The sequence below is a fragment of the Geotrypetes seraphini genome, chromosome 4 (genome assembly GCF_902459505.1).
Source record: "Geotrypetes seraphini chromosome 4, aGeoSer1.1, whole genome shotgun sequence".
NCBI classification, from domain to species: Eukaryota; Metazoa; Chordata; class Amphibia; order Gymnophiona; family Dermophiidae; genus Geotrypetes; species Geotrypetes seraphini.
The window spans coordinates 117,653,715-117,681,235 of record NC_047087.1 but is presented as its reverse complement, the minus strand read 5'-3'; the positions used below and the strand labels follow the sequence as shown (position 1 = coordinate 117,681,235).

Here is a 27,521-nt window from a genome sequence, read left to right as displayed (position 1 = left end):
TTTTATTCCTGTATCATCCACACATATACAACATGAGGTTTATACATTGCTAGTAAAGAAAATTTAGTTTCTGCAGTAATTACTAGCATATCTACAAACGCTGCATGGTAGATTAACTGTTCTATGAGCTACTGCAGGCTTTTGTACAAAGGAAACATAATAAATACCTCCTCTGAGAAGACTTTTAGGACCACTTTAAAAAGTTACCAGCAGACATTGTTCTAATAGGAAGGAGCATGTCAAGACTTTCAAGTGTGCTATAGCAAAAATGCAATTCCTGCAAGAATACTATGCCTATGCGCAATACTCAGTTCCAATTGATAGCTCAAATTACTGCATTACAATCGCCTCCATTATAGTCCTTCAGTGGTTGCAAAACTTTGCAATTGTACACATTTGCTCACTTTCTAAAAGGTACCATCTGTACGCAACTAAATGTCTGATTTTCTTATAATGAGCTGTGTTATAATTATTATAACTCACTTCTTTGCTTTGGGCCTCCTATACAGTTCTGAGCCAAACCTGTGCTACTTCGACCACCAGCTCAAAAGGAGCAGCACAAATTCTTTTGTAGCATAATAACTGAAAAGTCTGTCTATATCCTGTTAGTGTCACAGGTGCTGTATAATTCCAAATTAGCATAATTGCTGTTTTAATGAAGCATTTTAGCCTGGGCCTTTGGCCAGGCTTAGCAGTACATGAAAATGCCTATTTAGGATTGGGTATGGCTGCCTCAGATGCAGGCCTCTCCATAAGCTGAACATTCTTTAGAATGTTAAGAGCAGCCAATGAGTAAAGTGACTAAGAAAATGAAAGCAGCACCTAAAAAGGGAAAGGACAGCAGCTATGGAAAAATAAGTTTAAAAAGGGGGGAAAAAAAGAAAAGGGGAACCTGACTACCATCTGCCACTGCCAACAACGGCCTTTCGATTAACGTTTTGTATTGCTTTACTTCCCCTGTAGATTCTGTTTTCCTTTCTGCTTGGCTGGACAATCAGCGGAATGCAAATGCTTGGAACATGGAGACAAGGAATGCTGCCAGTTAAGAAACGGTAAAGTGATGGATTAACCCTGTTTTGCAGACTTTAATCCCTCCCACTGTACCAGCACCTTGTTTGGACTGCCAGTGGCAGCAACAGAGAAAATGATCAGAGTCTCTTACTTTCAGGAGCCTCAGCACCTAGTGATCACATTTGCCTGCTTCAGCCGTGCACGGCTTCTGAAACTCCCTTCAATCGGTTTTCTTGTTGCTTTTTTTTTTTTTCTCTCTCTCACTTTCCTGTTTCCCCTTTGGGCTTCGGGAGCACCACGAGGGCATCCTTAACACCTCAAGAACTGGAACCTCACCACTCACCGCGGCTGTGGCTCCTCATCCAAGCGAAGATGATGAGACTGCAAACTCACCGTCTCTCGAGAGTGGTTAAAGTCTGGGTCTGTAGCTCTGTTCTCTAGCTCACAAGTATTTTTTTTTTTTTTTTTTTTTGTTCACTGTGTTCCAGAGTGCAGAGTCAGGGAGGGGAGGAGGAAAATCACTGGAGCCTCTTACGATTCAACTTCCACTAACCGAAAGGAAATGTCTTATTAAATAAACAACAGCAAGACAAATAAAAAAAAAAAAAAAGACCATCCCATCCTGCCAAAAGAATGTGTAGTATTATCTCCCGATGGAAAACTTTACACATTAGAAAGCAGTCTCCTCTCCGGAAATGACCTCCGTCATAAAATAAATACATTAAAACCTAAAGCAATCTCTTCCCACCAGACAACCAAGTTCTCTATAAATTCGATAGATGTCACAATTCCAAAATGTCTCGGCAAAGTTACATTATTTCTAACCATCCTGCTTATAAGAAAGGTTTGGAGGGGTATAAAGAGAGTGTGGTTAACAGAGAAAAAAAAAAAAACAGGTACACCGACAATGACTACATTAGCAATAAAGTGACACAACACGTTTAATTTAGGCAGCAACAGGAACAAAATTTATATTTGCTTTACATTTCTGAGGAGAAATAATCCAAACTGTCAATCAAGTAACCCAGTTTACAGAGGGAATTTTATGGCATTCATGGACACCAAATAATCCTCCTTCTGATGCACTCTGGTGTCTACAGCACTTATTTCAAAGGGTAGAGGGGTGGGGGAGAGTGCTATAAATACCACAATGCATCGAGATGGAATTTCAAAAAACAAACACTGGTCAAAAGTCTCTATCCAGTAATTAGGTCACTGTGAAATCTCCTCCTCCTTAGCAGAGCCAGCTAAATCTAGGTACAGTATTTGTGTTTTCAAATTGGCATCATCCTTAAACGTCACAGGTATAACTTTCATTCACTCTGTCTGAGAACACACTCCGTCTGAAACAAATTACACTAATAAAAATAACCAGGTCAATATTCAGCTGCCAGTCAATTTGTTTTTAAATATGGCCATGACAATTAAGTAAAACATGAGAGATACTCAGTGCCACTGCGAATAACGAGCAGTGCTGAATAACCAGGTAAAGCGGGCTGAATTTCTGCTATTCAGACTTTCAGCCACTATCAGGATAACAATCCAGGTAGGGGGAAGAATATTGCCACTATCCTGATAACTTGACGCTCTGAGCTGGCTCTGCCTATTCAAAGCCCCAGCGCTATCAATTTAGTGGATATTTGATGGCACTATTTATATATTTTAAAAATTTCTATACCGTCCAATGTGCCATTGATCGAAATGAACTTCAAATTTTTGCTTCATTTATATAGGTCTCCCTCATATTTATTTTGGGCAAAGATGTGTGCCTCAGCACAATGCCAAAAATGTTCCTTCTCTCCGTCTACTCTTGGACATCAGTTTTGGTCAGTTTTGGCGGCAGATTCATCGACATATCCAGACAATGTGGAAATACAATTTTGCCCTCAGTCCTGTACTGTTGTTCACGTTGGACCATCTTCCTCTCCCCTCTCCAAAGGGGTTCAGGAGTTTTTTGGCTCGCTCAGTGTTGTTGGGGAAAAAGGTGATTCTGCACTGTTGGATTTCCTCGGATTCCCCTACACTTTCTCATTGGTGTACTTTGATGTAGCAACAGGCTTCTATGGAACGTTTACAATTTTCTGCTTTGGACACAGAACTGGGACGAACTTTTAGTTTTTGTTGGGAACCCTTTTGGCTCACTTTAACACACAGAGCTCGTCGTCATTTGCTTAATGTTTGATTTTTATTCTGTAGTGTATTTTGGAATAGAGTGTTTCATGTTGTATTGGGATTGGTAATGGGATGGGGATGGGATGGGGGAGGGTGGGAGTTTTTGGTATGTGATGAAGTTTGGGAGAATGTAGGTATTCATGCATTCTGTTGACCACCATGTACTCATGTGTATTGTGTGTTCTGTTTTCTTTTGGAAAATTAATAAACAAATTGCTCTAAAAAAAAAATTTCTATACCGTTTAGAACTAAAACGGTTTACATAATTTACATACATAAAATGATTTTTAAAAATAACAAATATCCAGAGAGGTCCTGGCCAATGTTCCCTCTAAGGATTGATGAGGTGTGTGCAAAAAAACATATGCATGAGCGACAAGTTACATACTCCACAAATTTATGAGCAGGCGCGGAGGACGAGTGCCCGTGAGATTGTGGGAGGGTTAAATACTCAAAACTTAGAAGAATAACAATTTACTTAAAGTTTTTGCTTCGCCAGCTTTCTGGTATCTTTACATACAGTGGCGTACCTAGCATATGTAACACCTGGGGCCCATCTGTACGAAAAACATGATTTTTAGTAACAAGCCACACGTCACACATGAGTACCTAGGAAAAGGCAGCATCTTACATATTGCAGTGAGTAGTACATCAATACACCCATTGTAAAACTAAACAAGCCAGACCAGCACAGATCAATCCTACACCGTCAATCCTAACAGAAAACCATGTCTTTTGAACAAACAGAACACAGAAAACACCTTCGCCTAGTATGGAATATGTCATCACAAACTAACCCCTCCCCCTTTTACAAAACTGTAGTGTGGATTTTAGCCACGGTGGTAACAGCTCTGATGCTCATAGAATTCTGAGCATCAGCGCTGCTACCACCACGGCTGGCGCTAAAAAACAAAAAGTTTTGTAAAAGGGGGGATAAAATAGAAATACACAGCTTCAACGCTCTAGCTCAGTGGTGCCCAAACTTTTTGGGCTTGTGAGCTACTTTAAAATGACCAAGTCAAAATGATCTACCAACAATAAAATTAAAAAACACAAAGCACACTATACGCTGAGAAAATGTTAATTATCATTCCTATTCTGTTTTTTTTTCAAAGAGGTCAAGGCAGATGACTCTATGCATTGTCACCTCAGTAACAACCATACAAAAATAGACAAATATACCCCCTTCCTTTTTATTAAACCACAATAGCAGTTTTTAGCGCAGGGAACTGCGCTAAATGCCCAGCGCTGCTCTCGACGCTCATAAGCTCCCTGTGCTAAAAAACACTATTGCGGTTTAGTAAAAGGGTGCCATAGTGCAAAATATAGACAGCATATATAAATTCAGACACATTTTGATCACTAAATTTAAAATAAAATCATTTTTCCTACCTTGTCTGGTGATTTCATGAGTCTCTGGTTGCACTTTCATCTTCTGACTGTGCATCCAATCTTTCTTCCCTTCTTTCAGCCTGTATGCTTTCTCTCCTCCAGACTTCATTCCCTCCCCTAACTTTTTCTTCCTCTCTCCCTGCCCTTTCTTTCTTTTATCTCTCTTGATGCCCCCTTTCTTTTTTTCTGTTTCCCTTCTGTCTCCCTGCCTGCCCCCTTTCTTTCTTTCTTTCTTCCTACCCTCCACAAAGCCACTGCTGCCACCATCAGGGGAAACAGGCCCCAAAGCCACCGCCGCGGCTGCCCCAAGCTCTCTCTGCTTCCCACCGTCGGGCCGACCAGCATTCCCCCGACGTCAATTCTGCCGTCGGAGAGGAAGTTCCGCCCAGCCAGGCAGATTGGCTGGCCCGAACTTCCTCTCCGACGGCAGCCTTAGGGGGGTGCACAGCCGGCCAGATCCAGACCTAGCCTGCTGTGCACCCCCCCTAAGACTGCACCCGGGGCGGACCTCCCCCCCCCTTGGTACGCCACTGAAGAAGTGGCAGTGGCTCCTCTCACGAATCCCCACCTGCGTCGGAAGTCCGATGCAGTCGGGGATCTTGAGAGGAGCCGCCGCTGCATCTTTCAACTTAAAAAACACTAAGGCGAGCAGGGCAGACCGCCGCCACCACTTCCTCTCACCTCCGACCGCCTTCTATTGAGCGACACGAGAAAACGTATGAGCGACGCTACTGAAAATAGTGAGCGATCGCTCATGCGCTCAGCTTAGAGGGAACATTGGACTCCTGGCTAACAAAATTATCTCTGCATTTTCTGAATAACTCCTTTTGAATGCTGGGCCCAACATGACCTCAACCCCATACCACCATCAAAACTTCTATAAAACACTTCTAACCCTCAGCAGCCACAAATGATCACTTTTCTTCCACAAAACCCAGATTAAAAAAGGCACTGTTTGGAAATTTCCAAACGTTTAGAGACTTCTGCTGACACAGCTCAGTCCCATAAACATGTTTTGGATGCAAAGGAGAGGCAGATGGCTAGGCACCCGAAAAAAACATAGAAACATGAAGGCAAATGGCCCATCCAGTCTGCCCTTCCACTATCTCAGGGTGGCTAAAAACGTTTTAGCTCTGGCACACTAAGGGCTCCTTTTACTAAGCTGTGTTAGGGCATTAACACGCTGAATAGCACGGGCTACAATGCTGCGCATGCTAGACACTAACGCCAGCATTGAGCTGGTGTTAGTTCTAGCCGCGTAGCGTGGGGTTAGTGCACGCTAATCTGCGTGCGCTAAAAACGCTAGCGCACCTTAGTAAAAGGAGCCCTAAATGGAGCAAATGTTTTTCATGACATATTATAATTGAAATTATAAAATTACAAAACTAACAAAAAAGTAAAATTGAGAGTTAGTTACTTAAAGCTCTTTAAGCCTATATATGGGTAATTGTAACAATAGGTGAAACTAAAGTAGATAGAATAGAGTTGCTAATCAAAGCGATGGATGAGCTTGTTTTTGAGTGCAAATTTACTCAAAACGTAGCTCGATAGTCGACAAGCAAACACGCATTTTCATCATCCACCATCTGCAGTTGTTTTATTTTTTGATTTAATGTCTGTCAGAGCTGAAAACTCAAGTTTGCAAATACAAGAAGATCCAAATGGTAACAAAGCCTCGATTGCTTTTCTTGTTCAAGTTACTACTACCGCTACTATTAATTATTTGTATAGTGCTACCAGACATCCGCAGCACTGTACAGAGTTAGGATAACTACTGCATAAAAAAATTACTTGCCATTAGTTTTCAAGGACTAATCATATCAAAGAGTGGTGCATGTCTAGGCAGTTCTATCCTTACGCATGCAGATGCTCTTAATCTTGACAGACGCTTGCTTACGCAACATACATGTCATCTAAACTAGTGCGTACTTATGAATAAAGTAAAAAAATTCTGGAATCTCTCATGCAACATCCAGAATCTGTTCAGGGTGCATTACTGTGCCACGGCACACAGTTTGAAAGACACTCTCCTCCTTTTCCTAAGAGATCTCACGTGCCTGTCCCATGCTTTCTTGAACTCACAGTCTCTGTATCCACCACCTCTACTGGGAAACTATTCCACACATCTACCACCCTTTCTGTAAAAAAGCATTTCCTTAGATTACTCCTGAGCCTATCACCTCTTAACTTCATCCTATCCCTCTCATTCCAGAGCTTCCTTTCAAATGAAAGAGACTCGCCTCATGCACATTTATGCCATGTAGGTATTTAAATAGCTCTAATCATATCTCCCCTCTCCCGCCTTTCCTCCAAATATGCATTTTGAGATCTTTAAGTCTGTCCCCATACGACTTATGAAGAAGACCACATACCATTTTAGTAGCCTTCCTCTGAACCAACTCCATCCTGTTTATATATTTTTGAAGTTGTGATCTCTGGAATTGTACACAATACAGTGGTACCTCAGTTTACGAGTGCATCGGTTTGCGAGAATTTTGCAAGACGAGCAAAACATTAGCAAAATTGGCGCCTCGGAAACCGAGCGTGGCTCAATTTACGAGCGCCCCCCCCCCCCGCAAACCGGCACCCTCCCCCCCGCGATACGGCACCCACCCCCGACGCATGCGCATGCTCAAGGCCCAGCAGAAGAGAAGGACGATCTTCGGGCACCGGCACCAAGCATAGGAAATGCCAGTGCCGGTGCTCAGATGACTGTAAGAAGGGGCGGGGGTGCCCGATCACAGCGGGGGGGGGAGGGGCCGGATCGCATTGGAGGGAGGGGGAGAGGGTGCTGGATCGCGGGGGGAGGGGGGTGCCGGATCGCAGGGGGGCCTTCGGGGAGAGCAATGCAGGTTCTCGTGGGGGGGGGGGGAACGTATCAAAGCGAGTTTCCATTATTTCCTATGGGGAAACTCGCTTTGATAAATGAGCATTTTGGATTATGAGCATGCTCCTGGAACGGATTATGCTCATAATCCAAGGTACCACTGTATTCTAAATGAGGTCTCACCTGAGTCTTATACAGGGGTATCAATACCTCCTTTTTGCTACTGGCCATTCCTCTCACTAAGCACCCTGGCATCCTTCTAGTTTTCACCGTTGCCTTTTCAACCAGTTTGACCACCTTTAGATCATAACGTACTATCACACCCAACTCCTGCGCCTCTTTCGTGCACAAGTTCTTCACCCCATAAACTGTACTGCTCCCCTTAGCATTAAATCTTAGCTGCCAAATTTCTGTGATTTCTGGACGAAGCATTAAAAGAAAAGCCTTCCCAGAACAAATATAGCATAAACAACTCAAGCATGACAACTAATTGCTACTATAGTAATGGGCACACACTTTTTATATAAAAATATTACATATAATACCTCGCTAGAAAATAAGAATGCTGCCAGAGAGACATTCATATGTTGGGTGCTCAAGTTTGTAAAAATGGCTGTTCATGCTGGATGTCCTCAGCACTCAGATGACCTTCTCATGCTGGCTGTCCTTTTGAAAATGCCCCTCTCTCATCAATTCCACTGACGCGGTCATATGTGGAACATTATTACATGTTAAGCCCCCCTATGGATCGATATAAATGCTGTCTTTTCCTTATGACCAGGACAGCCATGCAGATGGTAACCCAAAATTGGAAGAATTACGATCGTCTAAATTTCCCTTTCTGGTGGGCAAATCTGTGCTCCAGCTATAGATATGAAAAAATGAATGCCGATAGTTTGGGGCACAGTAATCTGTTTAAATTGGTTTGGGGCCCATTGACATCTTATATTACTTCACTATAGTAGGTCTTTGGTTATGAGTCAATTTTTGTTTATTTTCATAACATCCAGGGAAGGGAGGGAGGGAGCTATCTCTGTCCTAATTTTGACCTTTGAGTATGTACACTTGGGGTGGATGGGAGGATATTATTAATTTGAATAGTGGGACAACCTATGTTTCTGTGTTTTATTGAATAATCATTGGGAGGGTGGGAGAAAATGGTTGGATATATATATTTGTAAGTTGAATGTGCTTTTATTGTCTTATAATTACAGTGGTACCTTGGATTACGAGCATAATCTGTTCTAGGAGCATGCTCGTAATCCAAAATGCTTGTATATCAAAGCAAGTTTCCACATAGGAAGTAAGGGAAACTTGCTTTGATATGTTTCCACCCCCCACCTTCCTCCCCCCCCAAGGCCAGCAGCGCTGCTCTCCCCCCACGAGAACCGGCATTGCTTCCCCCGAAGGCCCCCCCCCCTGCGAACCGGCACCCTCCCCTCCCCCCGCGATCCGGCACCCCCCCGCCACGACCTGAGGTCCCCCCCAACCCACCCGAACCCTCTTCTTACTTTTCTGTAGCCTCCGCAGCGGTACCGGCACCAGCATGTCCTGTGCATGGTGCCGGTGCCTGAAGATCTGCTTCCTGTGCTGGGCCTTGAGAGTTCACGTCTCAGACTCAATGGCAATGGTTGTAGCAGGAGTAGTTTATTTTAGCATATGTGGTTATCAGCTTGCATCCCGACTGGGGTGTGGGAAGTGGGACTTATTGAGCTGATGGCTTCTGCATCTTAATAAACTGATCCTTTCTTAGGGCTCCTTTTACAAAGATGCACTAGGGCCTCAACGCGAGCAATAGCGTGCATTAAATTCCCCGAGCGCGCTATAGCATGCGGTAATTGTGTATGTGCGCTAAAAACCCTAGCGCACCTTTGTAAAAGGAGCCCTTAGTTTCTGCCCATGGGGAAGAGGATAGTGGGTGACAGGGATTCTTGGGAATGGTGGCTCTTCTGTTGGCAGGGACTGGGCGTTCTGCCTCTCTAGCAGCTTCTGGCTTCTTATTTTTACTTGCCTACCTGTCTGTTATTCTGGCATGCTTATAAATACAGACAAACAAATGGATGGACCCTCAACAACCAGAGTCTTTTGCAAAATATACAGTAACTAAGCACTCAAGTAAAATTTAAGAGGTAGATACAAGGTTCTAGGGAAGAAATCTCTGAAGGTGGATCAGATCTGTGGAGTTAACAAAGTGGTATTGTTTTAGGATGGTTGGTAAATATGATAATAAATACCACAAGCCATAATTTATAAGATCCTTGAGCCAGATTTTACAGAAACCGCCAAAAGTTAGGCAGCGGTAGCCGCCCCACTGCCACCTAACTTAATCGGTTTAATTGGGTTTAAGTGGCATGATAATTGGTTGAACCCAATTAAATCCTTGTTAAAGAAAGAATAGCCATTGCTACGCAGCATCCGGGACTGGCACCTAGGTCCCTGGTGGCTAGCAGTGCATAGTGACGTTGAAGCCCGGATGTGGGCATGGATAGGGGCGGTGCCAGACTTCAGCATCGCTATGCGCCGCTGGCCGCGATTCAGGAAAGATCCTGTGCCCTGGAGCTGTAAGCCTGTAAAACCCTGGCCTACATTTTCGGTGCCTAGGGTCCTTGGGAGCTGTGATTCTGGAAGCGGCACCTGTCGGGGAGTGACACGCGGTAGGCAATTGTTTTGTAGGTGCCAACCATGGCAAGCACCGCTTACAGAATCAGGGCCCTTGTGTTCAATGTTTCTTATAAGATTCTTAGCTATGTGGTAAGAGCGGATAGCGTAGCTGGTTTTAAGAAAGGTTAGGACAAGTTACTGGAGGAAAAGTCCATAGTCTGTTAATGAGAAAGACATGGGGGAAGACACTGCTTGCCCTGGATTGGTAGTATGGAATGTTGCTACTCCTTGGGTTTTGACAAGGTACAAGGGATCTGGATTGGCCACCGTGAGAACAGGCTACTGGGCTTGGACCATTGGTATGACCCAGTAAGGTTATTCTTTATGTTCTTATATATAAGTTTCATAGCTATCCATTATATATTGCAGATTTAATGAACTCAAATTGCTATTGTTGAGTAAATAGTTAAGTAGTTATAGACAAGGATCTTTGCAAAACTGTATCAAAAAGCCATCAATCATCTCCGAGGATATGATACACTAAGCCTGGCTCCTATAAAGAAATTTTGGAGGAAGCCTGACCAGAACAAAACTAATTGCATGGAGAATGTTGTCAGTGTGCTGATTATTTCCAGTTAATTAGATGTGAGCAAACCAGTTGAATTCTGCAGAACAAATCCCCAGATCAGCATGTAAACAATGTGAAAAAAAAAATGAAGAAAACAGAGCAATCTGGTCTATTGAAGGCAGACGAGATATTAACAGGAGCGGAGGAAGAAGAGATGCTACATGGAGAGCTGTTAGTACTCTGCCCCTACTCTGTTTAAACATGCTTATAGTAGTTTCAGGATAGCTTGCAATTGTGAGTAATGAGAAAATACAGTGCATTTAGAGAAAGTGACTGCTTTACGAAAGTCTTTCATAAAAAAGTAAGAAATGGAACATATCATTTTAGAAGATAAAAGGAACATAAATACTGAATGAAAATAAACCAAGAAAGGCAACTTTTATTTTTATTTCTTGGAAAGGGCAGCTGAAGGTGAAAACAAAATCAAAGCACTTACAGGGTACGCTGAAAAGTTCTCAGCCCAACCAAGAAGAGAATGACTTGGATATGGTTCGATCAATGATCTGAAACAATGGCAAAACATAGAATTTTGCTTCTGCAAATTGGCACTTAACGAAATAAGGCAACACTCTTTTCAGCTACAGTGGCAAAATAACACTCAGAATTTAGGAAGTTGGTTGGTTGAGCTGAGAACTTTTCAGCACCCCCTCATATGTAATAAAAGTGAACCAAGTATAGGACAATCAAGCCATTATGACATCACTGATGAGGTTGGCTCTTATTGGTGGAATGAGGCATTATGACATCACAATCTCAGCTCTGATTACGAGAGACTGAAACTCTTCACACTACCAGGGGGTGCTGAAAAGTTCTCAATCCAACCAAGAAGAGAATGACGTGGATATGGTTCAATCAATTATCTGAAACAATGTCAAAACATAGAATTTTGTTTCAGCAAATTGGCATTTGATGAAACAAGGTAACACTTTTCAGATGCAGTGGCAAAATAATGCTCAGAATTTAGAAAATTTAGAAAGTTGGTTGGTTGAGCTGAGAACTTTTCAGCACCCTCTCATAATGAAAAAGTACACATGAACTTTCTTAAAAAAAATAATAATAATAACACAGATGGTAAATGAAGAGAAAGGCATGATGTGGTAACCAAAATTTGAGATGATAGCTACTTGTTCAGGTTATTATTATTATTATTATTATTTTTTTTTTTTTGCTGATAGATTAAACAGAAGCTACAAATGAATGAGATGACCTTTGATAGCAGTTTATCTAGAATTAAAGAACACATTGATATCTTGGTATTGTCATCTCCCACCAGATGGCCAGACATTGCTTATTTGCTAAAACTGAAATCACTGATCATAATACATTATCTCTTCTTCATATCTGAAGAACAAACTTGTGTAATCTCTAAAACTCCCATACTTCATTCTTTTTTTGTCAATCTTTTGAAAGGTCTAACAGTTATACAAAAGGCTTCAGGTTTCTCCAGCAACAATACGGCTGCTAGAACTCCTTTCTTTTGACAGCGTTTTCTCAAACATTGCTCCTTGTATTTTTTTTTTTTAATGGTATGTGCTGAGGATAAAAATATTTGCATCCAGATGCATTCCATTGGTTCAGTATCCTTTGCCTAGTTGTGCAATTTAAGGGAATGATATGGTATTTTAAAATTAGGATTAGTATATTCTAACGCACTCCTCAGCAGTCATGAATAGTAAGTTTAACTGAGGTCAGCTTCAAACCAGAGCTTACATCATTGTACTCTCTAACCCTTCTCATCCTCCTTCCCAGTTTTACTGATCTCAGAGAGAAAAGGACTGCAGCGTAAAAGGTTCCCATGGAGAGCTACTTCCGGGTTCTGAAGAGAGAAACTCAAGTCACAGCAGCCTTTGACTAGCAGTTTTTAATATTATTATCTAAGACTCTTTTTGCTCTTCTCTTTTTCTGTGTTCCTTTTTTTTTCTCTATTTTTAACCATTTCCTATCATCTGTCCCGGATGACGGGACATTCCAAAAATGTTGTTGCCATCATATGTCCCATACTAATAAAGAGCCAGGAACACAAAATATTTGAATTTACAGGTATTAGTTATGACTTATTTATATTATGTTTATAATAGCCGTAAATGATAACAGTGAATAATACAAAACTTTGCTAAAATAATTACGATTGGAACCAGCGTAACGTAAAATTTATTACGATAGGAAAAGGTTAAGATTGTAAACAACTTTGATTTGAGTCATTTTAAGGGGAGCAGTACAGCAACATGTTAAACAAACATAAACAGCAGCGTTGCTTTATAGTGTTTCCAGCAATGAAGGAAAGTTATCCACCTGGCATCCATCATCTTGGTAGATGGTCCAATTTATTTGTATATTTGCTTGATCACCTTTTGATATTCTTAAAAAAATCAGTGTACAATAAAATAATGAGTATAAGTAACACATTAAAAGGTAATTCTATACACCAGGTTTTACTAAAAAACGCTAGAGGTTTTTAGCGCAGCCCAGCGAGGTATATGCTCCGACACTCAAAGGAATTCTATGAGCGTTGGAGCATTAACCTTGCCAGCAAGTGCTAAAAACCTCTAGTGCCATTTAGCAAAAGGAGCCCATAATTTGGCAACTAAAAAAAAGTTGGTAAATTATCAATCTTAATTACAACACTACCCCCTGCATCTGGGGCTTATAAATACTGTAAAATTCAAAAGTAAATTTAAACTTATAATACATGTTTAATTTGCAAAAAAGTTTCTCTCTTGAGAAATCCTAATGGATGGACTGCATCATGGTAAATGTGATGAACTGACGTTTGAAATGTTGACTTTTTGATTTATGAGGGGGTGCTGAAAAGTCCTCAGCCCAACCAAGAAGAGAATGACACGGATATGATTCAATCGAATGATCTAAAACAACGCCAAAGCATAGAATTTCATTTCTGCAAATTGGCACTTTGTGAAATAAGATAACATTCTTTAGTTACAGTGGCAAAATAATACTCAGAATTTAAGAAGTTGTTTGGTTGGACTGAGAACTTTTCAAAACCCCTCGTAACTGGAATTTAAAGTATGTTGGGGGTTTTTAATAGAAAAAAACAATGAGATTGAATAAAGATTGACCGTTAGATAGTCAGTGCTAATTAACTGGCCAGGAACAGCTCCTGGATAGTAAAATAGCATTAAGCCAGTTAAGCGCTAATATTCAGTGTGAGATGGCTGCTGAATATTAGCATTTTCGTTAAAGAAATTACAGGGACTAATGTATCAATACTAGTCAGAAAAATGGCTATGACAATAATAAGAGACTGACTAATGGTGATAAATACCAGTGAGGAGAAAGTGGCTGACACTCTGAAAAAATGCTCAGAAAAGTGAAATTCTGAAGAGGGGGTGAAAACCTCCTCTTAAGGAAAGAGTTTACCGTCCAGTCATTGCATTGATACGTGAAAATTCACTTTCTGACCACTGGTAAAAATGTTGAATTGTTTTTGCAAGCTCAACACGAAATGTTCAAAAATCTCTTATGCAAAAATATCTCTCAATGGAAGAATAATGCAATGCACACTTATCTCAAAAATCTTAAAGCTCTCAGGGGTCCCAACGCGGCCCCGTTTCGAGATCTGCTTCAGGAGACCCAGGAGTTTGGGTCTCCTGAAGCAGATCTCGAAACGGGGCCGCGTTGGGACCCCTGAGAGCTTTAAGAGTTTTGAGATAAGTGTGCATTGCATTATTCTTCCATTGAGAGATATTTTTGCATAAGAGATTTTTGAACATTTCGTGTTGAGCTTGCAAAAACAATTCAACATTTTTACCAGTGGTCAGAAAGTGAATTTTCACGTATCAATGTAATGACTGGACGGTAAACTCTTTCCTTAAGAGGAGGTTTTCACCCCCTCTTCAGAGTTTCACTTTTCTGAGCATTTTTTTCAGAGTGTCAGCCACTTTCTCCTCACTGCTATTTATCACCATTAGTCAGTCTCTTATTATTGAATATTAGCATTTAGCAGCTAGCTGGCTATGTCATGTAATTTAGCTTGCTATCCACAAAATTTAAAGTGCTAGCTGGCTAAGTTCAGTGGCCAAATCAGGCTGCATAAATAGCTGGTCTATTTTTGGCTGCTATAAACTTAGCTGGCCAGCGCTGTATCGACATAGCCAGCTAAGTTTATAGCAGCCAAATATAAACCAGATATTCAATGCTGGTCAGTGAAAACAGCCCGGCAGTGAATATCTGGGCTCAGTGCCAACTATCTAACTCCCGTGATCTGAATATCGGCCCCATAATCTTTTTAAAAAGGGGTGTAGGGAGCTGGGGACAGCGATAACTTTTTCTAATGTTGCACTGGTGGCTTTTTAGGTCTACAGGTATCCTGATCAGGGCTGGATTAAAAGGTAGGCCCAAAATTGTCAAGGGGGCCCCAAGGCTGTCGTTAGGGGGGAGCAAACAGGGCAGCTGCCCTGGGCCCCACAGATCCAGAAGGCCCCGCGGTCCGAACTTCTCTGTATCTCCCTCGCTTCCCCTCACCTTTCCTTTATTAAACAGCTAAATTTTCCTTTTCAGAGAGGCCCCAACATGGCAGCTATTCTCACAAACTGCTGGCGGCTGCCCCGAAACTTTCCCTCTGCAGTGATCTGCCCTGTCGGAAACAGGAAGTTGCAGCAGAGGGAATACTTCGGGGCAGCTTTGGGCAGCTTGTGAGAATGTCTGCCATGCTGGGGCCCCTCTGAAGAGGAACATTTTGGCTACCAGGGAGGCGGGGAAGAAGCAGTCTGTCCCGGGTGTTCCAAGGCCTGGCATCATGAACTTCTTCAGGCAGCAGCAGCGTTTACAATTTGCTGCTGTTGCCGGCTTCGGACCTTCCTCTCTGCCAGGTCCTGCCTACTTCCTGTTTCCGCAAAGGCAGAACCCGACAGAAAAGAAGGCCTGAAGCCAGCAACAGCAGCAAATTGTGAATGCTGCTGCTGCCCAAAGAAGTTCATGCGCCAGGCCTTGGAGAACCCACTTAGGGACTGCTCTGATGACCGGGGACGGGGTGACAGAAGAAAGAAAGGGAGACGAGGGGGAAAGAATTGCTGCACCCAACTGGAGGGAGAGAGAGAGAGGGAGAAGGAAGATGAGGAAGGGAGGGAAAGAAAGGAAGGAATGAAAGGAGATGCCAGGGCATGGAGGGAAGAGATGGAGGGAGGAAGAGATGCCAGGGCATGGAAGGAGAGAGGGAGGAAGAGATGTCAGGGCATGAAGGGAAGGAGGAATGTATGCCAGACCAAGGGAATGGAAGGAGGAGATGTCAGAGCATGGAGGGGGAGTGGAGATGGAAGAAAAGCGGAGACTTAGAGGAGACATGATAGAAACCTTCAAGATCATGAAGGGCATAGAAAACGTAGATAGGGACAGATTTTTCAAATTATGGGGAACCACAAGTACAAGGGGGCACTCGGAGAAGTTGAAAGGGGACAGGTTTAGAACAAACGCTAGGAAGTTCTTTTTCACTCAGAGAGTGGTGGATACATGGAACGCGCTTCCGGAGGCTGTGATAGGCAGGAGCACGTTGCAGGGCTTCAAAGAAGGTTTAGATAGGTTCCTAGAGGACAAAGGGATTGAGGGGTACAGATAAGAGTAGAGGTAGGTACAGGGATAGGAGTGAGAGGCAAGTTATAGGAATAGCCAGGGACCACTGATCAGGCAATGGGCCTGATGGGCCGCCGCAGGAGCGGACCGCTGGGCGAGATGGACCTCTGGTCTATCTCAGCGGAGGCAATTTCTTATGTTCTTATGTTCTTAAAAGGAAAGGGAATCAGGGAAGGGAAGGAGGGACTCAGGGAAGGGACAGGGACCCAGGGAAGGGAAGGAGACAGTGATGGCAGACCATGGGGTGGGAAGGAAAGAAAGGAGAAGAGAGAGAGAGAGATGCCAGAGCATAGTGGAGGGGGTGGTGACAGAGAGAAAAAAATGGAGAGGTGGCAGGGCTGAAATGAATCATGTACAAAGGAGAGAAGGGGCCAGGATTGACAGTTTATGGATGGAGCATAGAAAAAAGGAAGATGCCTTATGGAACCGGAAGAGGGTGGACATTGGATGGAAGGGGCAGAATGAGAGAGGGCAGAGGCTGAATGAAAGGGCCAGATGCTGCATGGAAGAGAGAGAGAGGACAAATGCTGGCTAGAAAGAAGAGAGTAAAGACAACATGATTAAAGCAGAAACAACAAAAGGTAGAAGAAAGATTTTTTTTGTTGCTTTAGAATAAAATAGTATTGTAGATGTATTGATAAAACTTTTATAAACAGAAAATAAGGTAATCTTTTTATTGGACTAATTTCAATACATTTTTAAACTAATTTTCAGAGACCAAAACCCCCCTTTCTCAGGTCAAGACAGTATAATGTAACAGCAGTATACTATATTGACCTGAAGAAGGAGGCTATGGCCTCTGAAAGTTAATTGAAAAATGGATTAGTCCAATAAAATGGTATGTTCTTATTTTCAATTTTTGTTTTATTTCTATTTGTTAATTTGTAAAGTGATGATTGTCAGTTTTTTCAAATTTACATCTGCTTTATTTATATTTTGCAAAGTATTAGGGAGCTATGCTTCACTGTATCCGTAGTGTTCACTGTATGAAGTTTAGCTTCTTAGCAGCTCAGTTTAATCTTTATCTACATATTTCTATTTTTAGTTTGTGATTACTTATTCTATACTGGGTGAGGGTGCATCTGTGTTCTGTGTGTATGAAAGACATGGTTTTTTGTTAGCGTTGACTAGCCTTGTTTGGCGAAATGCATCGGGCACGGTTCTTGGGGGCACCTTTAAATAAACCTCCTTATTGTCTGTTGATCTTCTTTTGTTCCACCTTGGATTATTTGGTGGACTGCTTGTCTTGTTGTTTCGTTACAAGTTAACATACATGGAATGGAACATACTAGAGGAGTTACAGATTTGGTTGTTTATACATACATATGGGTTACAGTTGGTTGACATAGAGTGAGGCAGTTGAGAGGCGTTGTAAACTTGGTTATTAATATTGATTTATATTTTGGATAGTATTACTGCTTTACAATATATTTGAACACTTTCATAAACATATGGAAAGGGTTTAGAGTTAAAGTCCTGGGTGATGGGAAGGGAACGAAGGGGGATTTGTTCAGAGATGTTTGGGGGTTACATAGAAGAAAAACTGCATTGGTATGCTAATCTTTGGTTGTTTTGAATTTAAAACTAAAGAAAGAGAAATACAAGTGGAAATAAAGAGGTAATTAAGAAAACAGATAAATGGGGGTGGGTGGGGCAAGGGGCGGGGCAGGGCCAGGGGGGGCCACTGTACTTTTGTGTCTAGGGGCCCTCAAAGAATTAATCCTGCCCTGGTCCTGATCTGTTGAGCCCCCATATTCCATCAGTTAGGATTTATCAAGAGATAAACTCTTTTGCATTTTAAAAAGTATTACAAGTTCAGATCCACCCAAAATCTCTAATTGGTGGCATTTTCAGCAGCCACCTTAAAAGTGGCTGCCGATTTCCTGTCAGTCATGTGATGGTGACAGAGAATCATGCCTCCAGCAAAGGTAGGCACCAGAAATGTAGGCCAGGATTTTCCAGGCCTATATTTCCGGTGCCTACCTTTAATGTGAATGGTATCTCTGTAGGTGCTTTATGGTGCCTAATGTCACTTCCGGTATTAGTTATGTCTACAGTGGCATTAGGTGCTGTAAACACCTACGAAGGCATAATTACATTCATAGTAACATAGTAGATGACGGCAGATAAAGACTTGAACGGTCCATTAGTTATACCCACTAAAAATACATGATTAATTTAACATGTCTCTTTTTTGACATTTCTGAGTGATAGACTGTAAAGTCCACCTGGTATTGTCCTAGGTTCCAAATGCTGAAGTTGCTGTCCAAGTTCATTCCGGTGACAATTTTTTAAGCGCCAATAGGCGCCTTGAAATTTATTAAAACATGTTAAACTGTGTTTTCACAGATCTTAGGTGCCTACCAGTGCCTATAAATCTGTACGCATAGAAAATGTTAATTATCATTCCTATTCCTGGGTTTTTTCAAAGAGGTCAAGACAGATGACTCTATGCACTGTCACCTCAGTAACAACCATACAAAAATAGACAAATACCTCCCCCCCTTTTTACTAAACCACGATAGCAGTTTTTAGTGCAGGGAGCTACGCTGAATGCCCAGCGCTGCTCTCGACGCTCATAGGCTCACTGCGCTAAAAAACGCTATTGCGGTTTAGTAAAAGGGGACCATAGTGTAAAATATAGATAGCAGATATAAATTCAGACACATTTTGATCACAATTTTAAATAAAATCATTTTTCCTACCTTTGTTGTCTGGTGATTTCACGAGTCTCTGGTTGCACTTTCTTCTTCTGACTGTGCATCCAATCTTTCTTCCCTTCTTTCAGCCTTTATGCTTCTTTTCCTCCAGACCTCATTCCCTCCCCCAACTTTCTCTTCCTCTCGCCCTGCCCTTTCTTTCTCCTTGTCTCCCTTTCTTTTTTCTCTCTTCATGCCCCCTTTCTTTTTTTTCTGTTTCCTTTCTTTCCTTTTGTCTCCCTACCTGCCCCCTTTCTTTCTTTCTCCCTGCCCTCCCCCAAGCCACTGCCGCTGCCATCGGGGAACAGGCCCCCAAGCCGCTGTCATCGGATAACAGGCCCCAAAGCCGCTGCCGCTCCAAGCTCTCCCTGCTTCCCTGCGTCGGGCCGACCAGTATTCCTCTCCCCGACGTCAAGTCTGCCGTCAGAGAGAAGTTCCAGCCCAGCCAGGCAGCGATTGGCTGGCCAGAACTTCCTCTCCGATGGCAGAATTGATGTCGGGGAGAGGAAGGCTGATCGGCCCGGTAGATCGCCAAGGCAAAGTGAGTCTATCACGGAGCCAGGGATGGCCTCCGCGATCGACTTACTTTGCCTTGGTGATCTACCGGTCGATTGCGATCGACCTATTGAGCACACTGATCTAGAAGATGGGTTTTGAAAATAGCAAATTTGAAGGGTATGGGGGAGAAAAGAGCCCCATTATCATATATAGCACATGTTTTATTGGTAGACTTTATCTGCAATCATTCACTATGTTCCAAATTTAAATGAAACACCCAAGAAGCCAGACTATGAGCAATACAATATTGGAAAAAGAAAACACAGAAATCCAAAAGCAGATGAGATGCACATTTCTAAACCTGAGATAAACTAAACCAGGGGTACCCAATAGGTCGATCGCAATCGACCTATTGGGCACCCCTTGTTTAGATTACTAGAATTAGGTGGCATGCGTTTGGGACTTAGGCTTTTTTGTGGTTTATTATATGTCTTAAGTGTAAACATAGTGGTGGTCTGAACGTTTAAACAGCTGAACATAGAGGCAGGCCATTATAAAAAAATAAAATAAAAAACCCCAACAACTTTTTTTTGGACGTTTTTTTTTGAGAATGGACATTTTCCCTGCTTTACTTTCAACGTTTAGGGCCTTAGGCCAAAAGGAGACTTAGACGTTTGTTTGTTTTTTATTATGCCCCTCCACGTATTTAGGAATATGGTATAGTTCAACAGTAGATAAAACTATGACCTTGAATTATAATTTTATTATAGAATTAATAACATCTACTCTGGAATCCTGGTCTCCCCTCTTTCTTTCTTGGTGGGGTAGAGTTGAGGCCATTAAAATGGTTTTAGCCCCCAAAATTAATTACATTCTTAGTATGGTACTATTTTCATTTTCACCTTTCCTATATAAAAAAAAGTTGACAGCGTAATTAGTAAGGGGTAATAATAATAATTAAAAAAAAGTCTAAAAAGTGTCCTAAATGGCTACTTGGACGATCAAAAAGCCTGATCGTCCAAGTACCCATAACCAAAGCTGGTTTTTAGATGTATCTAAAAACAGCTTAGGCCTTTCCCCTGCCAATAAACGCACAGAGAGAAAAGAGGTGTGTTTAGAAGAGGGGAAAGGACGGGCAGTGGGCGGGAGGTGGGCCGACCTACACCTAGGCGTATAACAAGTATAACCAAAACATTTACAGGTTGCCTAGTCGGCACTTAGACCTTTTTGACTTAGACGTAATCAAACCAGGTCTAAGTGCCGAAAAAAGGGCCGCTGAACTGGCGCCATCAGTTCAGCGGCACGGCAACCTACCCACCGCAACCATCGCTGCAGGAGAGATGCCTCATCTCCTCTACCCGAACTGCCGCGACCTGCGGCAGGAGAGATGCCCTATCTCTCCTGCCGCGGGTCGTGGCAGTTCCGGTAGAGGAGTCATGGCATTGCGGTAGGGGAGATGAGGCATCTCTCCTGCACGATCCATCACCCCCCCTCGCAATTAACATCGGGCCAGGAGAGAGCCCAAGCTCTCCTGGCTCGCGGCGACCCCCGAATCGAGTGGGCCAGGAGAGAGCCCAGGCTCTTCTGGCCCGCGGCGACCCCCGAGTATGATCGGGCCAGGAGGGAGCCCAAGCCTTCCTGGCCCCGGCGACCCCCCTGCCCCTACTTGAATGGGCCAGGAGGGAGCTCAAGCCCTCCTGGCCCCGGCGACCCCCTCCCCCCTCCCCGTACTACATTACGGGCAAGAGGGATCCCAGGCCCTCCTGCCCTCGACAAAACCCCCCTCACCCCAACGACCACCCCCAGAACCCCCGATCGCCCCCCCAGCCAACCAGCGACCCCCCCCACCCCACCCCCCTTCCCCGTACCTTGCTTCAAGTTGGCCGGACAGACGGGTGCCAAACTCACCTGTCCAGCAGGCAGCCAACGGCAGAATGGGGCCGGATTGGCCCAGCCGTCCCAAAGCCCCGCCCACAGGTGGGGCCTAAGGCACCTGGGCCTATTCTGATTGGGGGTAGGGGGTAGGGGGTAGGAGGCCACCGGAGTCAGGAGGGCTTGGGCTCCCTCCTGGCCCAAACGAGTCGCGGGGGGGGGTGGTCGCCTGGGCCAGGAGGGCTTGGGCTCCCTCCTGGCCCATTCATGTAGCAGCGGGGGGTTCGCCGGGGCCAGGATGATTTGAGTTCCCTCCTGGCCCATTCAAGTAGCGGCGGTGGGGTCGCCCGGGCCAGGAGGGCTTGGGCTCTCTCCTGGCCCAATGTTAATCGGCGGGGCAAGAGGGCTTGGGCTCCCTCTTGCTCCAATATCATCGGGGACTCGGCGGGGCAAGAGGGCTTGGGCTCCCTCTTGCCCCGATGTTGTCGGGAGGGGGGGTTGCGGTTCAACATGGCAGGAGGGCTTGGGCACCCTCCTGCCTGGATGGTTGTGGGGGGAGGATTCTGTAACCGGTGTTGTTTTTGACAGACACCGGTTACAGAATCCAGCTTTTAGATGAAGGACTGGCTCCTCCTTCGCCTAAAAGCCCTTCTGATGGACGTTTGGGGCTTAGGCATTTTTTTGTTTCATTATGGCTAAAAAGTGTAGACATCGTGTAGGTGTACTTATAGACGTAGTGGAGATTGGGCGTTTAGGCAGAGGAAGGCCATAATCAAAACAAGGACGTTTGTTTTGGTTATGGACACTTTCCCTGCTTCTGCGTTGAACGTTTAAGGACTTAGGCCAAAAGGGGACTTAGACGGTTTTTTTTTTGATTATGCCCCTCTAAGTTTCTTTGGAGATCAAAACCGCCACGAATTGCAAGTCATAAGTTAAAATTACTTAAATTAAGAGGAGGCCTAAATCTACCAGACTAAGAGATACCATTTATCTTTCAGATTGGCCCAGGGTTTAATGTGGTTCCAGGACTTTGATAACTGGAACACTCCTAGATAGCTATCTTCTGCAAAAATCTTAATATCTCCAATCCATATATGTTTGCTACCATTTATGGACAAATATTCTTTTAAGGCCACTTTAAGATTACTTAAAGCCACTGCCATTAGCATTTCTACATTCCATAGAGCTATTAATGAAGAACTATTTGAGAGGAGGCATGTTTCTCTATGGTTCAACAGTTCTACAGATATCCAAATTCCGGCCGAATTAAGAAAAATATGTCAATCAAAATATATTTGGACTCTCTCATATCTTACCAGCAATGGGAGACTAATTTCTATAGGTGAACTTGAACATATTCTAGATTATCACAATATAGCTACCAATTTATGGCAGAGGAGCTTGGATCAAGGACTCTGGTCTAACTAATTTCTCAAAGACTATAGGCCCTTGATTATCAGGAAACAAAAGAGCATCAAAACTATATAAAATCTTAAGAGAGTGTGAGGGCTAAAAAGATATTTTCTTCGATAATATGTGAACAACAGATCTAAATGAAAATCCAAGAGTAATAGATTGGAAATCCTTCTGGGTATTCTCAGCTAGACCTACTATGTAGGCATCCATATATGCCAGTCTACATTTTTCATTATGCATAAAGTTTACTGGATCCCTGTTAAAATGGCTAATGTGTTACATGCAACTTCAGAGCTCTGTTGGTCATGCCAACAGCAATCTGGGACTCGAATACACCTCTTATATCAATGCCCTAACTTTCAAGTTTACTGTTCAGACATTTGGTCCAAAATATGCTCAGTTTTAAACATGAATATTAATGAGTTGCCCATGTCATATAAATCAATCATATTGCGTTCTTCTAATCCAGATTTATCAATACCACCGTTATATAAAAAATATTTGATTACATGATTGCCTTAGCTATCCATCATATTGTTTCCAATTGGAAAGACAATTCTAAGCTTAATTTTTATGAGTGGTGGAATCACCTTTGTGTCATCAGAAAGCATGAGGAAATAAAAATATTCAAACAAAATAACATAGCCAGATTCACAAAAATTTGGACCCCTCTTGTTGAATATGTAAGGACTCATGTAAATCCCAATTAACTTTACTTTGTATATTAACTATACTAAGGGCTCCTTTTACGAAGTCGCGTTAGTGGCTTTATCGCATGCGACTTTTTATCACGCACTAACCCCCGTGCTAACCCCTGCTCAAGAGGAGGCGGTAGCGGCTAGCGAGGCAGGCAGTTTAGCGCGTGCTATTATGCGCGTTAAACTGCTAATGTGACTTCGTAAAAGGAGCCCTATGTTTTGCATATTATTATGTATATTTTGTTATCTGCAGCTTATTGTTTTAGTTTTATTTTTATACTTTTGTATTTGAAAAATTTCAATTAAATTTCAATTAAAAAACAACACACCTTCTCTCAACCGTAGTTCACAGTCGATTGACTGCACTGAACAAGTTAAAACTTGTCACATACTGTTGCTAAAGGCTCCTTTTACAAAGCTGAGCTAGCGGTTTTAGCGTGCGCGCTAGAGCATTGAGCTGGCGTTAGTTCTAGCCGTGTAGCGCGGGTTTAGCACGTGCTAAAATTCTGCGTGCGCTAAAAATGCTGTCGCAGCTTTATAAAAGGAGCCCTAAGGTTTGAAGTACTGCTTCCCGTATTGAAGATCCCTTACTTTCTGTGGGATGTCTAATTTGTTGATAGGTTCGTGCATTCTACAAAGAATTTTAAATTTAATGCTCATATGGCATGACATAGGATCAGGTTTCAATCTTTCTGATGGCGTATGGAAAATAGGATTATTTTTCCTTTGTATTCATTTGGTCCTTGGAAATTGTGGCACTAAGTGAAATTCATCTAGGGATTTGTGTTTTAGCATGACGGCTAGGACAGGATACTAATTGGGAAGGCATTGCATTTTGAGACAGCTAGCATTTTAGCATAAGCTCCTGGGAGGGCCCTCAGCAGAGAATGTAACTTCAATACTGAACCATCTAATCTCAAAATAATGGCTTTCAGTAAACTGCAGAGGCCAATTGTCTTGATGGCTTGACTGAAGCACAAAAAGATTGGAGTATTGAGTTTAGAAACTGGTCTGGGATCTTGTTTAAATGTCTTCTAGTAGGTTAAATGCAGACTCAAGATAAGATGAACTCTTTCTGTTCTTGGGGCATGCTCGTGTGGGCATTACAGAATGGGCATTGACTTTAACACATCATAATATCTATGAATGGAGAGGGATGTAGAGTTAAGGAGAGGTAATAGTGGCTCTAAAGCAGTGGTCTCAAAGTCCCTCCTTGAGGGCCACAATCCAGTCGGGTTTTCAGGATTTCCCCAATGAATATGCATGAGATCTATGTGCATGCACTGCTTTCAATGCATATTCATTGGGGAAATCCTGAAAACCCGACTGGATTGTGGCCCTCAAGGAGGGATTTTGAGATCCCTGCTCTAAAGTGAGGGGATGAAGGAATTCTAAGAGCAGCAACTTTGACATCTACTCACAAAGCTCATATTTGCCTTGAATTATAACTACTGTGAAAAAATGCATCAAATTCTAATGAGAAGGGATTATTGGAATAACATGTCAGGTGATATAATCTCAACATTTTATTGATAATATCAATAATATTTGACTGCACTGCAAGAAGTGGAAATTCACATCAATATCAACATTATTTTGTTAGAAAAATCTTTTTAGAAAGGAATGGTGCCTGTAGACTGTTGAACAAATATGCTTAGTGATGACAGCCTTGTGTACAAAACTACAGTTATTCTAAGTTTTAATCTGTAATAGAACAAGCAAAATAAGAAATTAAATAAAATATGTAACAAAGTAATCATCAGCCATAGATGGAATGCAAAGCAGTAACAAGATAACACAAGCTTCAGATACGAATGCTATAATAAAAATCTAATATTATATTGATCCCAGATTGTTTTAAAATGTTTGTTCAAGATAGCTAAAGAGCTAAGTTTCAAAGTGACTGTATGCTATATCTCCAACTTGTAAGTTTCAAGCCACTTAAAATGAATTTGCAAGAGAAAAATAATAAGCAGTAAATAAAGGATTTGATTGATAAATATATTTTTGGTCATTCATATCTCTGGAAAGAAGCATCAGAACTGTGGTATTCTGATTTATGTTGGACTGATTGAAAGGAATATTGTAATATAAAATTAGGCTATTTTCCTGTCACCCCCTTTGGATATTATTCTTTTTTGGTGCTACCTTAGCAGTTTTAATGGTAATCCTACCATCTGCCTAAAACAGGGCATTTCTTTTATCCTGTCCTCTTCCATACACCCTGCAAAACACTTTGAGAGTCATTCCTACTTTTAAGATAAACTTGTTTCAGCATAGCTGTGGTCAGACAAGAAACCCTATTCTACACCTGTGTAAAGAAGAATCCTAATTAAAAATCTAGTAAAAGATGGATTAGCTTCAGCTCTGATACAGGTGGAACCTTATAATGTTCCCTGAAAAGGCATGTACTTCTTTGAAATGCAGCCCACAAGAATGGCCTACAGCAGTGGTTTCAAACTCGCAGCCTAGGGGCCACCTGCGGCCCACCAGCTACTATTTTGAGGCCCTTGGTATGCTTATCATAATCACAAAAGTAAAATAAAACAGTTTCTTGATCATATGTCTCTTTAGCTATAAATGACAATATTAAGACTTAGCCAAAAGGAAAGATTTATAAACTATAAAGTTTTACCTCATGCGAAATTGTCATTTCTTTAATAAGACATTAACTATTTTTTTTCTGAGGCCCTTCAAGTACCTACAAATCCAAAATGTGGCCCTGCAAAGGGTTTGAGTTTGAGACCACTGGCCTACAGCTATTGCAAAGCATTTGGGAGTGGGTCAACCAGAAGAACCTTATCCAAACTAAAATAAAAGCAAATTAAATAAATCTGTTTCTCCTTATCTTATTAAAATAACTTCCTTAAATGTAAAACATGATTTTAACTTAAATGTATTTGTGTATACTGAAAATTTGGGTTACAGTGGAGCTTCATTTTATAAATAGCACCTTTTTTTGATAGCGCTATAGGGCCCCTTAAAAAGTCAAAGCTGAACACAAGTATTATAATCAGATACAGATCCTAGGAAAAGATAATCATAAAAGCGTGACAATTATATGACCAACAAGGAAGATATATTAAGAAATAGCAAAGAAGTTAGTCAAATACATTCACACATAACAATTTTCACTATGTACAAAGTTCCCTAGTATCAACTATTATTAAAATTTTTAGGGTTTAGAACAGAGGTGCCCACACTTTTTGGGCTTGCGACCTACTTTTAAAATGACCAAGTCAAAATGATCTACCAACAATAACATAAAAAAAACAAACACAAAGCACACCGTACGCAGAGAAAACGTTAATTATCATTCCTATTCCGGGGTTTTTTCAAAGAGGTCATGGCAGATGACTCTATGCACTGTCACCTCAGTAACAACCATACAAATAAACAAATATACCCCCTCCCTTTTTACTAAACCACAATAGCAGTTTTTAGCGCAGGGAGCTGCGCTGAATGCCCAGCGCTGCTGTCGACGCTCATAGGCTCCCTGCGCTAAAAACCGCTATTGCGGTTTAGTAAAAGGGGGCCATAGTGCAAAATATAGACAGCAGATATAAATTCAGACACATTTTGCTCACTAAATTAAAAATAAAATCATTTTTCCTACCTTTATTTGGTGATTTCATGAGTCTCTGGTTGCACTTTCTTCTTTTGACTGTGCATCCAATCTTTCTTCCCTGCTTTCAGCCTGAATGCTTCCTCTTCTCCAGACCTCATTCCCTCCCCTAACTTTTTCTTCCTATCTCCCTGCCATTTCTTTCTCCCTGCCTCCCTTTCTTTTTTACTCTCTTAATGCCCCCTTTCTTTTTTTCTGTTTCCCTTCTTTCCTTCTGTCTCCCTGCCTGCCCCGTTTCTTTCTTTCTTCATGCCCTACCCCAAGCCACTGCGCCGCCATTGGGGAACAGGCCCCCAGGCCGCCGCCGCCATTGGGGAACAGACCCCAAAGCTGCCGCTGCTCCAAGCTCTCCCTGCGTCGGGCCGACCAGCATCCCTCTACCTGACTTCAATTCTGCCGTCGGAGAGGAAGTTCTTGCCCAGCCAGGCAGCGATTGGCTGGCCTGAACTTCCTCTCCGACTGCAGAATTGACGTCAGGGAGAAGAAGGCTGATCGG

The 27,521-nt window shown here is 42.4% G+C and overlaps 1 protein-coding gene across 14 annotated transcripts in view; it reads right to left on the bottom strand.

Moving 5' to 3' along the window:
• The window catches only part of ZBTB20 (zinc finger and BTB domain containing 20), a 1,614,058-nt gene that overhangs the window by 772,073 nt on the left and 814,464 nt on the right, over window positions 1-27,521 (bottom strand). The window contains exon 1 of one of the 14 annotated variants that reach the window (XM_033940841.1): window positions 1,355-1,454. The exons of 11 other annotated variants lie outside the window; for them this stretch is intronic. The gene's annotated coding sequence lies outside the window, so the exon portion shown is untranslated. 2 more of the 14 variants (XM_033940846.1, XM_033940843.1) reach the window with 2 other exon arrangements.